The following is a 23,260-nucleotide window of genomic DNA, read 5'->3' as shown; positions in this document are numbered from 1 at the left end:
CCACCTTGGTTACCATGGACACACAACTCCATGGTTTCCATGGAAACACAACACCATGGTTACCATGGCAACACAACCCGTTAATTCCCATGGTAACAAAAAAAACATGGTTGTCATGGCAACACAACCCCATGGTTACCATGGAAACACAACCCCATGGTTGCCATGGCAACAAAATCCCATAGTTCCCATGGCAACACAACCCCATGGTTGCCATGGCAACACAACTGCATGGTTACCATGGCAACAGAAAACCATGGTTGCCATGGCAACACCACCCCATGGTTGCCATTGCAACACAACCTCATGGTTACCATGGCAACACAACCGCATCGGTAACATGGCAACAGAACACCATATTTGCCACGGCAACACCACCCAATGGTTGCCATGGAAACCCATCCCCATGGTTGCCATGGCAACAAAACCCCATGGTTGCCATGGCAACACAACCGCATGGTTACCATGGCAACAGAAATCTATGGTTGCCAGGGCAATCCCATTCGATGGTTACCATGGCAACCAAACCCCATGGTTGTCATGGCAACACAACCGAATAGTTTCCATGGCAATCCAACACCATGGTCACAGTGGCAACACCACCCCTTGGTTGCCATGGCAACACAACGCCATAGTTACCATGGCAACACAACCCCATGGTTACCATGGCAACAAAACCCCATGGTTACAATAGCAAAAAACCCCATGGTTGCCATGGCAACAAAACCCCATGGTAACCATGGCAACACAACAACATGGTTGCCATGGCAACACAACCCCATGGTTACCATGGCAATACAAACCCCTGGGTTGCCATGGCAAAAAAAAACGCATGGTTACCATGGCAATCAAACCTATGGTTACCATGGAAACACAACCCCATGGTTGCCATGGCAAAACAACGCCATGGTTACCATGGCAACACAACCCCTTTGTTAACATGGCAACACAACCGCACGGTTGCCATGGAAATACAGCCCCATGGTAGCCATGGCAACAAAACACCATGGTTGCCATGGCAGCACAACTCAATGGTTGCCATGGCAATACAACAGCATGGTTACCATGGCAACCCAACCGCATGGTTGCCGTGGAAATACAACCCCATGGTTGTCATGGCAACACAACCCCATGGTTACCACGGAAACACAACCCCATGGTTGCCATGGCAACAAAACCCCATAGTTCCCATGGCAACACCACCCCATGGTTGCCATGGCAACACAACTCCATGGTTACCATGGCAAGGTCTCCCAATGGTTTCCATGGCAACACAACCCCATGGTTACCATGGCAACACAACCTCATGGTTACCATGGCAACCCAACTCCATGGTTGCCATGGCAACACAACCCCATGGTTTACATGGCAACCCAACTCCATGGTTGCCATGGCAACACAACCACATGGTTGCCATGGCATCCCATCCCCATTGTTACCATGGCAACAAAACCCCATGCTTGCCATGAAAACACAACCCCATGGTTACCATGGCAACACAACCCCATGTTTAGCATGGCAACACAACCCCATGGTTGCCGTGAAAACAAAACCCCATGCTTACCATGAAAACGCAACCCCATGGTTACCATAGTACAGTACACCTTGGTTACCATGGACACACAACTCCATGGTTTCCATGGAAACACAACACCATGGTTACCATGGCAACACAACCCGTTAATTCCCATGGTAACAAAAAAAACATGGTTGTCATGGCAACACAACCCCATGGTTACCATGGAAACACAACCCCATGGTTGCCATGGCAACAAAATCCCATAGTTCCCATGGCAACACAACCCCATGGTTGCCATGGCAACACAACTGCATGGTTACCATGGCAACAGAAAACCATGGTTGCCATGGCAACACCACCCCATGCTTGCCATGGCAACACAACCGCATCGGTAACATGGCAACAGAACACCATATTTGCCACGGCAACACCACCCAATGGTTGCCATGGAAACCCATCCCCATGGTTGCCATGGCAACAAAACCCCATGGTTGCCATGGCAACACAACCGCATGGTTACCATGGCAACAGAAATCTATGGTTGCCAGGGCAATCCCATTCGATGGTTACCATGGCAACCAAACCCCATGGTTGTCATGGCAACACAACCGAATAGTTTCCATGGCAATCCAACACCATGGTCACCGTGGCAACACCACCCCTTGGTTGCCATGGCAACACAACGCCATAGTTACCATGGCAACACAACCCCATGGTTACCATGGCAACAAAACCCCATGGTTACAATAGCAAAAAACCCCATGGTTGCCATGGCAACAAAACCCCATGGTGTGGTGGTTTTACCGTGCTGGGCAGCTAAACCCCACAACCGCTCTCTCACTCCCCCTCCTTTAGATAAGGAGGGGGAGAAGTAAAGCAAAGAACAACTCACGGGTTGAGATAAGGATAATTTAATTAAAGGGAAATAATTATAATAATTAAATAAAGACTACCATGAACTAAACAATTTAACTAAGGGGAAATAAAAGGGAAAGGGGAAAAAGGGAGGAAAACAAACAAACAAAATAAATGAAAGCGATATGGAAGTGCAGAGGAAAGAAATTACTCTCTACTTCCCACAAATGAGCGATGATTGACCACGTCCTTGAAGCAAGGCCTCAACGCACGCAGCCGGTGTTCGAGAGGAGGGCCGACGTCTTCTCAACGAGAGCCCACCCCTCCCCTCTTCTTCCTGTTTCCACCTTTTATTGCTGAGTGTGACACCACATGGTATGGAATATCCCTTTGATTGGTTTAGGTCAGCTGCCCTAGTGATGTTTCTCTCCTCACTTTTTTGCCCACCCCCTAGGAGGGTTAGAGAAAGGCCCAATGCTGTGCCACTGCTGCTCAGCAGTAGACACAACACTGGTGTGATAACACTGCTGTTCCAGCTACAAGTACAGAGTACGGCACTGAATGGGCTGCTGCCGGGAAAGTTAACATTCCAGCCAGACCCAGTACAACCTCCACCCCTTATTCCATAACATTTGTGTCACACTCAGATCCCCATACTTTAGCATACAAGCATTCTCATCATTATCCCTTGTCCTTTAACAGGACAAGGATTTAACAGGACAGGATTAATAGGCAGATGTATCTTTTCATTCCATAGGTCTTTCTTGGAAAATGTTCATAAGAACTGTTGATGATTAGGTCTTCATCTGCCAAAGTGGCCACTCAAGGCAGGCGGAGTTGGATGTCTGGACACCAGCACCAGTCCTTGTTGCACTGCCCGGCTCCTTGCAAAGTTGACCTGTCGTTGATCCTACAGCATCTTCCTACAACATATAACTTAGATTATAGATTAGTTTTCTCTCAATGTCAAATCTCCTTGAGGCACACACTTGATATCCCCATTCTTTTGCATGACCCACCAGGTATACCCTGGTCCTTGGGCGAAGACAATCCCACGAGTGGGTTTGCCTTTTCCCGAGGCAGGAGCAACCCACACTGCCTTCCCCATCCACCTTCCTATATGCACTACGGGAACCTTAGCTCCTTTCACAGTGTGTAGGGGTTTTGTTTCGGCAGGACCAGCACGGCTGTCAGACCCCCTATTGTTAACTAGCCAAGTGGCTTCTGGTAGATTTGTGTCCCATTGTTTCCACGTCCCAGCACCTCATGCTCGTAACATAGTCTTTAACAGTCCATTGTACCTCTCAACCTTCCCAGAGGCTTGTGGGTGGTAAGGGATGTGGTACACCCACTCAATACCATGCCTCTTTGCCCAGGAGGTAACAAGATTGTTTCGGAAATGACTCCCATTGTCAGACTCAATTCTCTCTGGTGTACCATGACGCCACAATACTTGTCTTTCCAGGCCCAAGATAGTGTTTCGGGCTGTGGCATGGTTTACAGGGTATGTTTCCAGCCACCCAGTAGTTGCTTCTACCATGGTGAGTATGTACCGTTTGCCTTGGCGAGTTTTTGGGAGTGGTCCGATATAGTCAATTTGCCAGGCCTCACCATATTGAAACCCTAACCATCTCCCCCTGTTCCAGGGAGATTTTACCTTCATGGCTTTCTTGATTGCAGCACAGGTCTCACACTCATGGGTAACCTGTGTGATGGCCTCAATGGTCAAGTCCACCCCTCGATCATGAGCCCATCTGTAAGTGGCATCTCTCCCCAGATGTCCTGATGTTTCATGGGCCCATCGAGCTACAAACAGCTCACCCTTACGTTCCCAGTCTAGGTCCACCTGAGCCACTTCAATTTTCGAAGCTCGATCCACTTCTTTGTTGTTCTTATGTTCTTCAGTAGTGCGACTCTTGGGCATGTGGGCATCTACATGACGTACTTTAACATCCAGGTTTTCTACCCGTGCAGCAATATCTTGCCACAGGGTAGCAGCCCAGATAGGCTTACCTCTGCGCTGCCAGTTGCTCTGTTTCCATTGCTGCAGCCACCCCCACAGAGCATTTGCCACCATCCATGAGTCAGTATAAAGATACAATACTGGCCAATTTTCTCTTTCGGCGATATCTAGGGCTAGTTGTATGGCTTTTACTTCTGCATACTGACTCGACTCACCTTCCCCTTCCATGGCTTCCACAACTCGTCGTATGGGACTCCACACAGCAGCTTTCCATTTCCGATGGCTCCCTATCACACGGCAGGATCCGTCAGTAAACAAAGCATACTGCTTTCTGTCTTCTGGCAACTCATTGTATGGTGGTGCCTCTTCAGCACGGGTTACCTCTTCTGTTGGCACTCCGAAATCTCTGCCTTCCGGCCAGTCCATAATCTCTTCCAGGATTCCTGGGCGATTGGGTTTTCCCATTCGAGCCCGCTGTGTAATTAACGCTATCCACTTACTCCATGTAGCATCAGTTGCATGGTGTGTAGTGGGAATTTTCTCTTTGAACATCCAATGTAACACAGGTAGCCGCGGTGCCAAGAGGAGCTGTGCCTCTGTACCCACAACTTCTGAAGCAGCTCGAACACCCTCATATGCTGTGAGTATTTCCTTTTCAGTTGGGGTGTAATTGGCTTCTGATCCTCGATAGCCCCGACTCCAGAAGCCCAGAGGTCGACCTCGAGTTTCTTCTGGGGTTTTCTGCCAAAGGCTCCAGGTGAGCCCATGCTCCCCAGCTGCAGTGTACAGTATATTTTGCACAGCTGGTCCAGTACGGACAGGCCCAAGGGCTACTGCACGAGCTATTTCTTGTTTGACTTGTTCAAATGCCTGTTGTTGCTCAGGGCCCCACTCAAAATAGTTTCTCTTTCGAGTCACTCGATATAGAGGACTCACAAGCTGACTATAGCCTGGCACATGCATTCTCCAGAATCCCACGAGGCCTAGGAAAGCTTGCGTTTCCTTTTTGCTAGTTGGCGGAGACATTGCTGTTATTTTATTGATCACATCCATTGGAATATGGCGACGTCCATCCTGCCATTTTACCCCCAAGAACTGGATTTCCTGTGTAGGCCCCTTGACCTTGCTCTTTTTTATGGCAAAACCAGCTTTCAGGAGAATTTGGATTATTTTCTTCCCTTTCTCAAAAACTTCTTCTGCTGTGTTGCCCCACACGAGGATGTCGTCAATGTACTGAAGATGCTCAGGAGCTCCCCCTTGCTCCAGTGCAGACTGGATCAGTCCATGGCAAATGGTAGGGCTGTGTTTCCACCCCTGGGGCAGCCGATTCCAGGTGTATTGGATGCCCCTCCAAGTGAAAGCAAACTGCGGCCTGCATGCTGCTGCTAAAGGGATGGAGAAAAATGCATTAGCAATATCAATTGTGGCATACCACTTGGCTGCCTTTGACTCTAGTTCGTACTGAAGTTCTAGCATGTCTGGCACTGCAGCACTCAGTGGTGGCGTGACTTCATTCAGGCCTCGATAGTCCACTGTTAGCCTCCACTCGCCATTAGACTTTCGTACTGGCCATATAGGACTATTAAAGGGTGAGCGAGTCTTGCTGATTACTCCCTGACTCTCCAGTCGGTGAACCAACTCATGGATGGGAATCAGGGAGTCTCGGTTGGTGCGATATTGCCGTCGGTGCACCGTTGTGGTAGCAATTGGTACCTGTTGTTCTTCAACCTTCAGCAATCCTACAACAGAAGGGTCTTCTGAAAGGCCAGGCAGGGTAGACAGCTGCCTAATCTTCTCTGTGCTCAAAGCAGCTATGCCAAAAGCCCACCGGTATCCTTTTGGATCCTTGAAGTACCCTCTCTTGAGATAGTCTATGCCAAGGATGCACGGAGCCTCTGGGCCAGTCACAATGGGATGCTTTTGCCACTCATTCCCAGTTAGACTCACTTCAGCTTCCAGTACAGATAGTTGTTGGGATCCCCCTGTCACTCCAGAGATACAAGTGAGTTCTGTCCCTTGGTAGCCTGATGGCATTATGGTACATTGTGCGCCAGTGTCCACTAAAGCTTTGTATTCCTGTGGTTCTGATGTTCCAGGCCATCGGATCCACACAGTCCAATAAATCCGGTTATCCCTCTCCTCTACCTGGCCAGAGGCAGGGCCCCTCTAGTCCTGGCTGGAGCGTCTGCCACTTAATTCTTGCAAATGCACAAATTCTGGCAAATGAGAGGTAGAGGTCCCTTCATCGTGGTCAAGAATAACATCAGCTCTTCTACTGCCTCTGGGGTACTGCCCAATAGAAACTGGAGCAGCATTTCTCTTAGGAGCCCCTCTTCTTGCTGCTGTATTTCCTTTCAGTTCACGTACCCGAGCAGCTAGGGTTGAAGTAGGTACACCATCCCATTTCCTCATATCTTCCCCATGGTCACGCAGATAAAACCACAAGGTGCCACGTGGTGTACGTCTTGGGTACTCTCTCTCTTGAGCAGGCGAATGCTGATTCTTAGTGGCTGAAGTATCACTCTGTCTAGATGAGGGGGAATATACTTTCTCCACAAGCTTGTCAAGTCCTTTAGACAATTTCTCCACAGCTGAGACACAGGACTGTAGCGGAGCAGAGAGATTGTCTTCATATTTTTGAAGTTGGCAGGAGACATCATACATTGTTGGTCCCATCCCCTCATCCCAGTGAATTGCTGCCAGGGTACTGGCATGTGCTGCTGGTGCACTCCGCACAAATTTACGCCACATGGATGTTGTGCACTGGACTTCATCGGGGTCTTGAGGTGTCTGGGCATTGTCCAAATCACTATAAATCATCTCCCGCACAGCTAATTCCCGCAGATGTTGGAGACCTTTATCCACAGTGGTCCACTTGCCTATGTGATATACAATATCTTCCTTATGGGGATATCTTTCTTTGATAGCTGCCAGGAGTCGTCTCCAGAGGCTGAGGGCCTGTGCTCCTCTCCCGATTACTTTGTCGATTACCCTTTCTCTAGAGAGGGATCCCAGCTGCTTGGCTTCATTGCCTTCTAATTGTAGGCTACTGGCCCCAGCATCCCAGCATCGGAGCAGCCAAGTGAGGATGTGTTCACCTGGGCGTCGACCATAATCCTTTCGTATTTCTCGCATCTCACTCAGGGATAAGGATCGAGTGATTTCTGATTCCTTTATGATTTCCGTCTCGTCTTCCTGCTGTTTTTGTGATGGCTCTGCTTTAGAGGTGCCTGCCAATTCCCCTTCTCCCTCCTTCTTAGGAGAGCCTTCTTCCCTTACTAAACGAGCTGACCTCCGTTTCCATTGTTTTGACTTGACTATGGGGGCGACTGATACCATAGTTGGTTGGTCCTCTGGGTCAGCCACAGCATGTGTTACTTGGTCATCAGATTCAGAGACTTCTTCCCTCTCTTCAAGTTGCTGGATGATGTTAAACAGTGTTTGATAGGAATAAACCAGGACCCAGCACAATGCTGCAAGCTGTTGTTCTCCGGCATTATCAGGATCAGGACATACAACTCTCAAACATTCTACCAAGTTTTTAGGATTTAGCACTTGCTCAGGGGTGAAGTTCAAAACTATTGGAGGAGACACTCGTGACAGGTATCTGCTAACATCATCCCACACACGGTGCCACTCACCACGAGACTGTTTCGGGACAGATTCCCAAATAAGTTTTCTAAACAATCGACTAATCTTAGAGAGAAAATGAAACCTGTTATTCAGAATTAGAAATAGCAATACATGGGTTACAGATGGATCTTCAAAATACTCCCAAACTGTTGTAATTATCCCACTGTGAAAGAAGGGAAAGGTACCATTCCTGATATTATTAATAAATTGGTGTCCAGATGAGAAAAGGAAGGCAGTGTAGTTCTGAATATTCTCTGAAAGATAGTTCCCATGGGACCCAAATGATAACAGCGCAGAGCCTGAATTCCAGAGTAAAACCAAGGTCAGTGCTTGGCAGCACAACGAATTAAAAAAAGTGAACACAGATTGTAGCACTTGGTCGGATCGGATATATAGGAGAAAGGAGAATATGACACGAATTGCATGACATATGAACAAAGCCATTATTATTAACAGGGCAAGGAACATGGTTACTAGCAAGCAAGTGTGTTAGTTCTATGCGTTTAATCAATTCTATTGTTATCTCAACCCTTCGTGCCCCACGTTGGGCGCCAAAAAGGACTGTGGTGGTTTTACCGTGCTGGGCAGCTAAACCCCACAACCGCTCTCTCACTCCCCCTCCTTTAGATAAGGAGGGGGAGAAGTAAAGCAAAGAACAACTCACGGGTTGAGATAAGGATAATTTAATTAAAGGGAAATAATTATAATAATTAAATAAAGACTACCATGAACTAAACAATTTAACTAAGGGGAAATAAAAGGGAAAGGGGAAAAAGGGAGGAAAACAAACAAACAAAATAAATGAAAACGATATGGAAGTGCAGAGGAAAGAAATTACTCTCTACTTCCCACAAATGAGCGATGATTGACCACGTCCTTGAAGCAAGGCCTCAACGCACGCAGCCGGTGTTCGAGAGGAGGGCCGACGTCTTCTCAACGAGAGCCCACCCCTCCCCTCTTCTTCCAGTTTCCACCTTTTATTGCTGAGTGTGACACCACATGGTATGGAATATCCCTTTGATTGGTTTAGGTCAGCTGCCCTAGTGATGTTTCTCTGCTCATATTTTTGCCCACCCCCTAGGAGGGTTAGAGAAAGGCCCAATGCTGTGCCACTGCTGCTCAGCAGTAGACACAACACTGGTGTGATAACACTGCTGTTCCAGCTACAAGTACAGAGTACGGCACTGAATGGGCTGCTGCCGGGAAAGTTAACATTCCAGCCAGACCCAGTACACATGGTTACCATGGCAACAAAACCCCATGGTTACGATAGCAAAAAACCCCATGGTTGCCATGGCAACAAAACCCCATGGTTACCATGGCAACAAAACCCCATGGTTACCATGGCAACACAACCTCATGGTTGCCATGGCAACCCAACCCCATGGTTTCCATGGCAACACAACCCCATGGTTGCCATGGCAACACAACCGCAAGGTTACCATGGCAACAGAAAACCATGGTTCCCATGGCAACCCAACCCCATGGTTGCCATGGAACACAACCCCATGGTTACCATGGCAAAATCTCCCCATGGTTTCCATGGCAACAGAACCCCATGGTTACCATGGCAACACAACCCCATGGTTGCCATGAAAACACAACCCCATGCTTACCATGAAAACACAACCCCATGGTTACCATGGTACAGAACACCCTGGTTACCATGGACACACAACTCCATGGTGTCCATGGAAACACAACACCATGGTTACCATGGCGACAAAACCCGTTGGTTCCCATGGTAACAAAAAAAACATGGTTGCCATGGCAACACAACCCCATGGTTACCATGGCAACACAACCCCGTGGTTGCCATGGCAACAAAACCCCATGGTTTTCCATAGCAAAAAAATAACATGGTTGCCATGGCAACCCAACCCCATGGTTACCATGGCAACACAACCTCATGGTTACCATGGAAACCCAACCCTATGGTTGCCATGGCAACACAACCCCATGGTTACCATGGCAACAATATCCCATGGTTACCATGCCAAAACAACCCCATGGTTAGCATGGCAACACAATCCCATGGTTGCGATTGCAACAGAACCCCATGGTTGCCATGGACACACATCTCCATGCTTTCCATGGAAACACAACACCATGGTTACCATGGCAACACAACCCGTTGGTTGCCATGTTAACAAAACCACATGGTTGCCATTTCACAACAACCCCATGGTTACCATAGGAACAAACCCCATGGTTGCCATGGCAACCCAAACCCATGTTTACCATGGCAACACAACCCCATGGTTGCCATGGCAACCCAAGCCCATGGTTAACATGGCAACACAACCCCTTGGTTCCATGGAAACACAACCGCATGGTTACCATTTCAACTCAACCCCATTTTTACCATGGAAACCCAACACCATGGTTACCATGGCAACAAAACCTCATGGTTGTCTTGGCAACATAACCCCATTGTTACTATCAACAGAACCCCATGGTTCAAATGACAACTCAACACCATATTTACCTGGCAACAAAACGCCATTGTTTCCATGGCAACCCAACCCCTTTGTTACCATGGCAACACATACCCATGGTTGCCATGGCAACCCAACCTAATGGTTACCATGGCAACACAACTCCATGGTTACCATGGCAACTAAACCCCGTGGTTGCCATGGCAACAGAACCCCATGGTTACCATGGCAACACAACCCCATGGTTACCATGGCAACACCACAACATGGTTGCCATGGCAACACCAGCACATGGTTGCCATGGCAACACAACATCGTTACCTTGGCAACCCAAACCCACGGTTGCCATGGCAACAAAACCCCAAGGATGCCATGGCAACACAACCCCGTGGTTGCCATGGCAACACAACCTCATGGTTACCATGGCAACACAACCCCATGGTTACCATGGCAACACCACCCCATGGTTGCCATGGCAACACCACCCCATGGTTGCCATGGCAACACAACATCGTTACCATGGCAACCCAAACCCATGGTTGCCATGGCAACAAAACCCCATGGTTGCCATGGCAACACAAGCCCATGGTTTCCATGGCAACACAACCCCATGGTTACCATGGCAACACAACCGCATGGTTATCATGGCAACCCAAACCCATGTTTACCATGGCAACACAACCCCATGGTTGCCATGGTAACAAAACCACATTGTTGCCATGGCAACCCAACCCCATGGTTACCATGGCAACACCACCCCATGGTTGCCATGGCAACACCACCCCATGGTTGCCATGGAAACACAACATCGTTAACATGGCAACCCAAACCCATGGTTGCCATGGCAACCCAAACCCATGGTTGCCATGGCAACAAAACCCCAAGGCTGCCATGGCAATAAAACCCCGTGGTTACCATGACAACACAACCAAATAGTTACCGTGGCAACCAAACCCCATTATTACCATGGCAACACAAACACATGGTTACAATGGCAACAAAACACCAGGGTTACCATGGCAACACAACCCCATGGCTGCCATGGCAACACAACCCCGTGGTTACCATGACAACACAACCGCACAGTTGCCTTGGAAATACTACCCCATGGTTGCCATGGCAACACAACCCCATGCTTGCCATGGCAGCACAACTCAATGGTTGCCATGGCAATACAACAGCATGGTTACCATGGCAACACAACCCCGTGGTTGCCATGGCAACAGAAAACCATGGTTGCCATGGCAACCCAACCCCATGGTTGCCATGCAAACACAACCAAATAGTTACCGTGGCAACCAAACCCCATTATTACCATGGCAACACAAACACATGGTTGCCATGGCAACTTAACCCTATGGTTGCTATGGCAACACAACCGCATGGTTTCCATGGCAACCCAATCGCATGGTTACCATGGCAACAAAACCCCATGATTGCCATGGCAACAAAACCCCATGGTTGCCATAGCAACACAACCCGATGGTTTCCATGGCAACAGAAAACAATCGTTTCCATGGCAACACCGCCTGATGGTTGCCATGGAAACACCACCCCATGGTTACCATGGCAACACAACCCCATGGTTACCATGGCAACACAACCCCTTGGTTGCCATGGTACCCAACCCAAGGGCTACCATGGATATACAAACCCCTGGGTTACCATGGCAACAAAACCGCATGGTTGCCATGGTATCCCGACCCCATGTTTCCCATGGCAACACCAACCCATGGTTACGATGGCAACACCACCCCATGGTTGCCATGGCAACACGAGCCTATGGTTGCCATGGCAACCCAACCCCAGGGTTACCATGGCAACACAAAACCATGTTTACCATGGCAACACAAACCCATGGTTGCCATGCCAACAAAGCCCCACGGTTGCCATTTCAACACAACCCCATCGTTCCCATGGCAACACAACCCCATGGTTGCCATGGCAACACAACCACATGGTTACCATGGTATCCCGACCCCATGTTTCCCATGGCAACACCAACCCATGGTTACGATGGCAACACCACCCCATGGTTGCCATGGCAACACAACCTCATTGTTTCCATGGCAACACAACCGCATCGGTAACATGGCAACAGAAAACCATATTTGCCACGGCAACACCACCCAACGGTTGCCATGGAAACCCATCCCCATGGTTGCCATGGCAACACCAACCCATGGTTGCCATGGCAACAGAAAACCATGGTTGCCATGCCAACACCACCCCATGGTTGCCATGGCAACAAAGCCCCACGGTTGCCATTTCAACACAACCCCATCGTTCCCATGGCAACACAACCCCATGGTTGCCATGGCAACACAACCACATGGTTACCATGGTATCCCGACCCCATGTTTCCCATGGCAACACCAACCCGTGGTTGCCATTCCAACACAACCTCACGGTTTCCATGGCAACACAACCCCATGATTGCCATGGCAACACAACCACATGGTTACCATGGCAACAAAAAAGGATGGTTACTATAGCAACCCAACCCCGTGGCTGTCATGGCAACACAACCCCGTGGTTGCCATGGCAACCCAACCCCATGGTTGCCATGCAAACACAACCAAATAGTTACCGTGGCAACCAAACCCCATTATTACCATGGCAACACAAACACATGGTTGCCATGGCAACTTAACCCTATGGTTGCTATGGCAACACAACCGCATGGTTTCCATGGCAACCCAATCGCATGGTTACCATGGCAACAAAACCCCATGATTGCCATGGCAACAAAACCCCATGGTTGCCATAGCAACACAACCTGATGGTTTCCATGGCAACAGAAAACAATCGTTTCCATGGCAACACCGCCTGATGATTGCCATGGAAACACCACCCCATGGTTACCATGGCAACACAACCCCATGGTTACCATGGCAACACAACCCCTTGGTTGCCATGGTACCCAACCCAAGGGCTACCATGGATATACAAACCCCTGGGTTACCATGGCAACAAAACCGCATGGTTGCCATGGCAATCAAACTTATGGTTACCATGGAAACAGAACCCCATGATTGCCATGGCAACACGAGCCTATGGTTGCCATGGCAACCCAGCCCCAGGGTTACCATGGCAACACAAAACCATGTTTACCATGGCAACACAAACCCATGGTTGCCATGCCAACAAAGCCCCACGGTTGCCATTTCAACACAACCCCATCGTTCCCATGGCAACACAACCCCACGGTTGCCATGGCAACACAACCACATGGTTACCATGGTATCCCAACCCCATGTTTCCCATGGCAACACCAACCCATGGTTACGATGGCAACACCACCCCATGGTTGCCATGGCAACAGAACTGCATGCTTACCATGGCAACACAACCCCATGGTTGCCATGGCAACACAACCTCATTGTTTCCATGGCAACACAACCGCATCGGTAACATGGCAACAGAAAACCATATTTGCCACGGCAACACCACCCAACGGTTGCCATGGAAACCCATCCCCATGGTTGCCATGGCAACACCAACCCATGGTTGCCATGGCAACAGAAAACCATGGTTGCCATGCCAACACCACCCCATGGTTGCCATGGCAACAAAGCCCCACGGTTGCCATTTCAACACAACCCCATCGTTCCCATGGCAACACAACCCCATGGTTGCCATGGCAACACAACCACATGGTTACCATGGTATCCCGACCCCATGTTTCCCATGGCAACACCAACCCGTGGTTGCCATTCCAACACAACCTCACGGTTTCCATGGCAACACAACCCCATGATTGCCATGGCAACACAACCACATGGTTACCATGGCAAAAAAAAAGGATGGTTACTATAGCAACCCAACCCCGTGGCTGTCATGGCAACACAACCCCGTGGTTGCCATGGCAACCCAACCCCATGGTTGCCATGGCAACACAACGCCATGATTACCATGGCATACCACCCCATGGCTGTCATGACAACAAAAATCCCATGGTTGCCATGGCAACACAACCTCATTGTTGCCATGGCAACACAACCCCATGGTTGCCATGGCAACACAACAACACGGTTACCATGGCAACAAAAAAGCATGGTTACTATAGCAACCCAACAGCATGGTTAGCATGGCAACACAACCACATGGTTGCCATGGCAATACAACCCCATGGTTACCATGGTAACAGAAAACCATGGTGGCCATGGTAACACCACCCGATGGTTGCCATGGCAACCCAACCCTATGATTACCATGGCAACACAACCGCATGGTTTCCATGGCAACAAAACCCCATGGCAGCCATGGCAACACAACCCCCTGGTTGCCATGGCAACAAAACCACATGGTTACCATGTCAACACAACCCCATGGTTACCATGGCAACAGAGAACCATGGTTGCCATGCCAACACCACCCCATGGTTGCCATGGCAACAGAACCACATAGTTACCATGGCAACAGAAAACCATGGTTGCCATGGCAATACAAACCCCATGGTTGCCATGGCAACACAACCCCATGGTTACCATGGCAACAGAAAACCACGGTTGCCATGGACAGCACCCCATGTTTGCCATGGCAACACGACCGCATGGTTAACATGGCAACAGAAAACCATGGTTGCCATGGCAACCCAACCCCATGATTACCATGGCAACACAAAACCATGTTTACCATGGCAACAGAAACCCATGGTTGCCATGCCAACACCACCCCATGGTTGCCATGGCAACAAAGCCCCACGGTTGCCATTTCAACACAACCCCATCGTTCCCATGGCAACACAACCCCATGGTTGCCATGGCAACACAACCACATGGTTACCATGGTATCCCGACCCCATGTTTCCCATGGCAACACCAACCCGTGGTTGCCATGGCAACACAACCTCACGGTTTCCATGGCAACACAACCCCATGATTGCCATGGCAACACAACCACATGGTTACCATGGCAACAAAAAAGGATGGTTACTATAGCAACCCAACCCCGTGGCTGTCATGGCAACACAACCCCGTGGTTGCCATGGCAACCCAACCCCATGGTTACCATGGCAACACAACCTCATGGTTACCATGGCAACCCAACCCCATGGTTGCCATGGCAACACAACCAAATGGTTACCATGGCAACCCAACCCCATGGTTACCATTGCAAAATCACCCCATGGTTGCCATGGCAACACAACCCCATGGTTACCATGGCAACCCAACCCCATGGTTTCCATGGCATCCCATCCCCATTTTTGCCATGGCAACACAACCCCATGGTTACTATCAACAGAACCCCATGGTTCAAATGACAACTCAACACCATATTTACCTGGCAACAAAACGCTATTGGTTTCCATGGCAACCCAACCCCTTTGTTACCATGGCAACACATACCCATGGTTGCCATGGCAACCCAACCCCATGGTTACCATGGCAACACCACTCCATGGTTACCATGGCAACTAAACCCCATGGTTACCACGGCAACACAACTCCATGGTTGCCATGGTAACAAAACCACATTGTTACCATGGCAACACAACCCCATTGTTACGATGGCAACACCACCCCATGGTTGCCATGGCAACAGAACCGCATGCTTACCATGGCAACACAACCCCATGGTTGCCATGGCAACACAACCTCATTGTTACCATGGCAACACAACCGCATCGGTAACATGGCAACAGAAAACCATATTTGCCAGGGCAACACCACCCAATGGTTGCCATGAAAACCCATCCCCATGGTTGCCATGGCAACACCAACCCATGGTTGCCATGGCAACAAAAAAGCATGGTGGCCATGGCAACACCACCCGATGGTTGCCATGGCAACCCAACCCTATGATTGCCATGGCAACACAACCGCATGGTTTCCATGGCAACCCAATCGCATGGTTACCATGGCAACAAAACCCCATCGCTGCCATGGCAAGACAACACCGTGGTTGCCATGGCAACAAAACCCCATAGTTGCCATGGCAACACAACCGCATAGTTAACATGGCAACAGAAAACCATGGTTGCCATGGCAACACAAACCCCATGGTTGCCATGGCAACACAACCCCATGGTTTCCATGGCAACAGAAAACCACGGTTGCCATGGACAGCACCCCATGGTTGCCATGGCAACACGACCGCATGGTTACCATGGCAACAGAAAACTATGGTTGCCATGGCAACACGATCCTATGGTTGCCATGGCAACCCAACCCCGTGGTTACCATGGCAACACAAAACCATGTTTACCGTGGCAACACAACCCCATGGTTGCCATGGCAACACAACCACATGGTTACCATGGCAACCCAACCCCATGGTTACCATTGCAACATCACCCAATGGTTGCCATGGCAACACAACCTCACGGTTTCCATGGCAACACAACCCCGTGGTTCCCATGGCAACAGAACCCCATGGTTACCATAGCAAAAAAAAAACATTGTTGCCATGGCAACCCAACCCCATGGTTACCATGGCAACACAACCTCATGGTTACCATGGCAACCCAACCCCATGGTTACCATTGCAACATCACCCAATGGTTGCCATGGCAACACAACCCCGTGGTTACCATGACAACACAACCGCACAGTTGCCTTGGAAATACTACCCCATGGTTGCCATGGCAACACAACCCCATGCTTGCCATGGCAGCACAACTCAATGGTTGCCATGGCAATACAACAGCATGGTTACCATGGCAACACAACCCCGTGGTTGCCATGGCAACTGAAAACCATGGTTGCCATGCCAACAAACCCCATCGTTCCCATGGCAACACAACCACATGGTTACCATGGTATCCCAACCCCGTGTTTACCATGGCAACACCAACCCATGGTTACGATGGCAACACCACCCCATGGTTGCCATGGCAACAGAACCGCATGCTTACCATGCCAACACAACCCCATGGTTGCCATGGCAACACAACCACATGTTTACCATGGCAACACAACCCCATGGTTGCCATGAAAACACAACCCCATGCTTACCATGAAAACACAACCCCATGGTTACCATGGTACAGAACACCTGGGTTACCATGGACACACAACTCCATGGTTTCCATGGAAACACAACACCATGGTTACCATGGCAACACAACCCGTTGGTTCCCATGGTAACAAAAACACATGGTTGCCGTGGCAACACAACCCCATGGTTACCATGGCAACACAACCCCGTGGTTGCCATGGCAACAAAACCCCATGGTTACAATAGCAAATAAAAAAACATGGTTGCCATGGCAACCCAATCCCATGGTTACCATGGCAACACAACCTCATGGTTACCATGGCAACCCAACCCCATGGTTACCATGGCAACACAAAACCATGTTTACCGTGGCAACACAAACACATGGTTGCCATGCCAACAAAGCCCAACGGTTGCCATTTCAACACAACCCCATCGTTCCCATGGCAACACAACCCCATGGTTGCCATGGCAACACAACCACATGGTTACCATGGTATCCCAACCCCATGTTTCCCATGGCAACACCAACCCGTGGTTGCCATGGCAACCCAACCCCATGGTTACCATGGCAACACAACCTCATGGTTACCATGGCAACCCAACCCCATGGTTGTCATGGCAACACAACCAAATTGTTACCATGGCAACCCAACCCCATGGTTACCATTGCAACATCACCCAATGGTTGCCATGGCAACACAACCCCGTGGTTACCATGACAACACAACCGCACAGTTGCCTTGGAAATACTACCCCATGGTTGCCATGGCAACACAACCCCATGCTTGCCATGGCAGCACAACTCAATGGTTGCCATGGCAATACAACAGCATGGTTACCATGGCAACACAACCCCGTGGTTGCCATGGCAACAGAAAACCATGGTTGCCATGGCAACCCAAACCCATGGTTGCCATGCAAACACAACCAAATAGTTACCGTGGCAACCAAACCCCATTATTACCATGGCAACACAAACACATGGTTACAATGGCAACAAAACACCAGGGCTACCATGGCAACACAAGCCCATGGTTACCATGGCAACACAACCCCTTGGTTGCCATGGTACCCAACCCAAGGGTTACCATGGCAATACAAACCCCTGGGGTACCATGGCAACAAAACCGCATGGTTGCCATGGCAATCAAAGTTATGGTTACCATGGAAACAGAACCCCATGGTTGCCATGGCAACACGAGCCTATGGTTGCCATGGCAACCCAACCCCATGGTTACCATGGCAACACAACCTCATGGTTACCATGGCAACCCAACCCCATGGTTACCATTGCAACATCACCCAATGGTTGCCATGGCAACACAACCCCGTGGTTACCATGACAACACAACCGCACAGTTGCCTTGGAAATACTACCCCATGGTTGCCATGGCAACACAACCCCATGCTTGCCATGGCAGCACAACTCAATGGTTGCCATGGCAATACAACAGCATGGTTACCATGGCAACACAACCCCGTGGTTGCCATGGCAACTGAAAACCATGGTTGCCATGCCAACAAACCCCATCGTTCCCATGGCAACACAACCACATGGTTACCATGGTATCCCAACCCCGTGTTTACCATGGCAACACCAACCCATGGTTACGATGGCAACACCACCCCATGGTTGCCATGGCAACAGAACCGCATGCTTACCATGCCAACACAACCCCATGGTTGCCATGGCAACACAACCACATGTTTACCATGGCAACACAACCCCATGGTTGCCATGAAAACACAACCCCATGCTTACCATGAAAACACAACCCCATGGTTACCATGGTACAGAACACCTGGGTTACCATGGACACACAACTCCATGGTTTCCATGGAAACACAACACCATGGTTACCATGGCAACACAACCCGTTGGTTCCCATGGTAACAAAAACACATGGTTGCCGTGGCAACACAACCCCATGGTTACCATGGCAACACAACCCCGTGGTTGCCATGGCAACAAAACCCCATGGTTACAATAGCAAATAAAAAAACATGGTTGCCATGGCAACCCAATCCCATGGTTACCATGGCAACACAACCTCATGGTTACCATGGCAACCCAACCCCATGGTTACCATGGCAACACAAAACCATGTTTACCGTGGCAACACAAACACATGGTTGCCATGCCAACAAAGCCCAACGGTTGCCATTTCAACACAACCCCATCGTTCCCATGGCAACACAACCCCATGGTTGCCATGGCAACACAACCACATGGTTACCATGGTATCCCAACCCCATGTTTCCCATGGCAACACCAACCCGTGGTTGCCATGGCAACCCAACCCCATGGTTACCATGGCAACACAACCTCATGGTTACCATGGCAACCCAACCCCATGGTTGTCATGGCAACACAACCAAATTGTTACCATGGCAACCCAACCCCATGGTTACCATTGCAACATCACCCAATGGTTGCCATGGCAACACAACCCCGTGGTTACCATGACAACACAACCGCACAGTTGCCTTGGAAATACTACCCCATGGTTGCCATGGCAACACGAGCCTATGGTTGCCATGTCAACCCAACCCCAGGGTTACCATGGCAACACAAAACCATGTTTACCATGGCAACACAAACCCATGGTTGCCATGCCAACAAAGCCCCACGGTTGCCATTTCAACACAACCCCATCGTTCCCATGGCAACACAACCCCATGGTTGCGATTGCAACAGAACCCCATGGTTTCCATGGACACACATCTCCATGGTTTCCATGGAAACACAACACCATGGTTACCATGGCAACACGACCCGTTGGTTGCCATGGCAACACAAGCCCATGGTTAACATGGCAACACAACCTCATGGTTACCATGGCAACACAACCGCATGGTTCTCATGGCAACCCAAACTCATGTTTACCGTGGCAACACAACCCCAAGGCTGCCATGGCATCTAAACCCCGTGGTTGCCATGGCAACTAAACACAATGGTTACCATGGCAACCCAAGCCCATGGTTGCCATGGCAACAAAACCCCAAGGCTGCCATGGCAACTAAACCCCGTGGTTGCCATGGCAACTAAACCCCATGGTTACCATGGCAACACAACTCCATGGTTGCCATGGTAACAAAAACACATTGTTGCCATGGCAACACAATTCCATGGTTACCGTGGCAACAGAAAACCATGGTTGCCATGGCAACACAACCAAATGATTAGCATGGAAACCCAACCCCATGGTTACCATTGCAACACCACCCCATGGTTACCATGGCAACACAACATCGTTACCATGGCAACAAAACCCCATGGTTGCCATGGCAACCCAAACCCATGGTTGCCATGGCAACAAAACCCCAAGGCTGCCATGGCAACACAACCCCGTGGTTACCATGACAACATAACCGCACAGTTGCCTTGGAAATACTACCCCATGGTTGCCATGGCAACACAACCCCATGCTTGCCATGGCAGCACAACTCAATGGTTGCCATGGCAATACAACAGCATGGTTACCATGGCAACACAACCCCGTGGTTGCCATGGCAACACAACCCCGTGGTTACCATGACAACACAATCGCACAGTTGCCTTGGAAATACTACCCCATGGTTGCCATGGCAACACAACCCCATGCTTGCCATGGCAGCACAACTCAATGGTTGCCATGGCAATACAACAGCATGGATACCATGGCAACACAACCCCGTGGTTGCCATGGCAACAGAAAACCATGGTTGCCATGGCAACCCAACCCCATGGTTGCCATGCAAACACAACCAAATAGTTACCGTGGCAACCAAACCCCATTATTACCATGGCAACACAAACACATGGCTACAATGGCAACAAAACACCAGGGTTACCATGGCAACACAACCCCATGGCTGCCATGGCAACACAACCCCGTGGTTACCATGACAACACAACCGCACAGTTGCCTTGGAAATACTACCCCATGGTTGCCATGGCAACACAACCCCATGCTTGCCATGGCAGCACAACTCAATGGTTGCCATGGCAATACAACAGCATGGTTACCATGGCAACACAACCCCGTGGTTGCCATGGCAACAGAAAACCAGGGTTGCCATGGCAACCCAACCCCATGGTTGCCATGCAAACACAACCAAATAGTTACCGTGGCAACCAAACCCCATTATTACCATGGCAAAACAAACACATGGTTACAATGGCAACAAAACACCAGGGTTACCATGGCAACACAAGCCCATGGCTGCCATGGCAACACAACCCCGTGGTTACCATGACAACACAACCGCACAGTTGCCTTGGAAATACTACCCCATGGTTGCCATGGCAACACAACCCCATGCTTGCCATGGCAGCACAACTCAATGGTTGCCATGGCAACAGAAAACCATGGTTGCTATGGCAACCCAACCCCATGGTTGCCATGCAAACACAACCAAATAGTTACCGTGGCAACCAAACCCCATTATTACCATGGCAACACAAACACATGGTTACAATGGCAACAAAACACCAGGGTTACCATGGCAACACAACCCCATGGTTGCCATGGCAACTTAACCCTATGGTTGCTATGGCAACACAACCGCATGGTTTCCATGGCAACCCAATCGCATGGTTACCATGGCAACAAAACCCCATGGTTGCCATGGCAACACAATCCCATGGTTGCCATAGCAACACAACCCGATGGTTTCCATGGCAACAGAAAACAATCGTTTCCATGGCAACACCGCCTGATGGTTGCCATGGAAACACCACCCCATGGTTACCATGGCAACACAACCCCATGGTTACCATGGCAACACAACCCCTTGGTTGCCATGGTACCCAACCCAAGGGTTACCATGGCAATACAAACCCCTGGGTTACCATGGCAACAAAACCGCATGGTTGCCATGGCAATCAAACTTATGGTTACCATGGAAACAGAACCCCATGGTTGCCATGGCAACACGAGCCTATGGTTGCCATGTCAACCCAACCCCAGGGTTACCATGGCAACACAAAACCATGTTTACCATGGCAACACAAACCCATGGTTGCCATGCCAACAAAGCCCCACGGTTGCCATTTCAACACAACCCCATCGTTCCCATGGCATCACAGCCCCATGGTTACCATGGCAACACAACCACATGGTTACCAGGGTATCCCAACCCCATGTTTCCCATGGCAACACCAACCCATGGTTACGATGGCAACACCACCCCATGGTTGCCATGGCAACAGAACCGCATGCTTACCATGGCAACACAACCCCATGGTTGCCATGGCAACACAACCTCATTGTTACCATGGCAACACAACCGCATCGGTAACATGGCAACAGAAAACCATATTTGCCACGGCAACACCACCCAATGGTTGCCATGGAAACCCATCCCCATGGTTGCCATGGCAACACCAACCCATGGCTGACATGGCAACACAACCCAAAGGTTGCCATGGCAACAGAAATCAATGGTTGCCAGGGCAATCCCATCCGATGGTTACCATGGCAACCCAACCACATGGTTGCCATGGCAACACTACCGCATGGTTACAATGGCAACAGAAATCTATGGTTGCCAGGGTAATCCCATCCGATGCTTACCATGGCAACCCAACCCCATGGTTGCCATGGCAACACAACCTCATGGTTACCATGGCAACACAACCCCATGGTTGCCATGGCAACCCAAGCCCATGGTTAACATGGCAACACAACCCCTTGTTTCCATGGCAACCCAACCCCATGGTTACCATGGCAACACCAACCCATGTTTACCATGGCAACAAAACCCCATGGTTGCCATGGCAACAGAACCGCAGGTTTACCGTGGCAACACAACCCCATGGTTTCCATGGAAACACAACCGCATGGTTGCCATGGCAACAGAAATCTATGGTTGCCAGGGCAATCCCATCCGATGGTTACCATGGCAACCCAACCCCATGGTTGC

Source organism: Netta rufina, assembly GCF_964035555.1.
Source record: "Netta rufina genome assembly, contig: SCAFFOLD_78, whole genome shotgun sequence".
NCBI lineage: Eukaryota > Metazoa > Chordata > Aves > Anseriformes > Anatidae > Netta > Netta rufina.
This window is presented reverse-complemented; position numbering follows the sequence as displayed.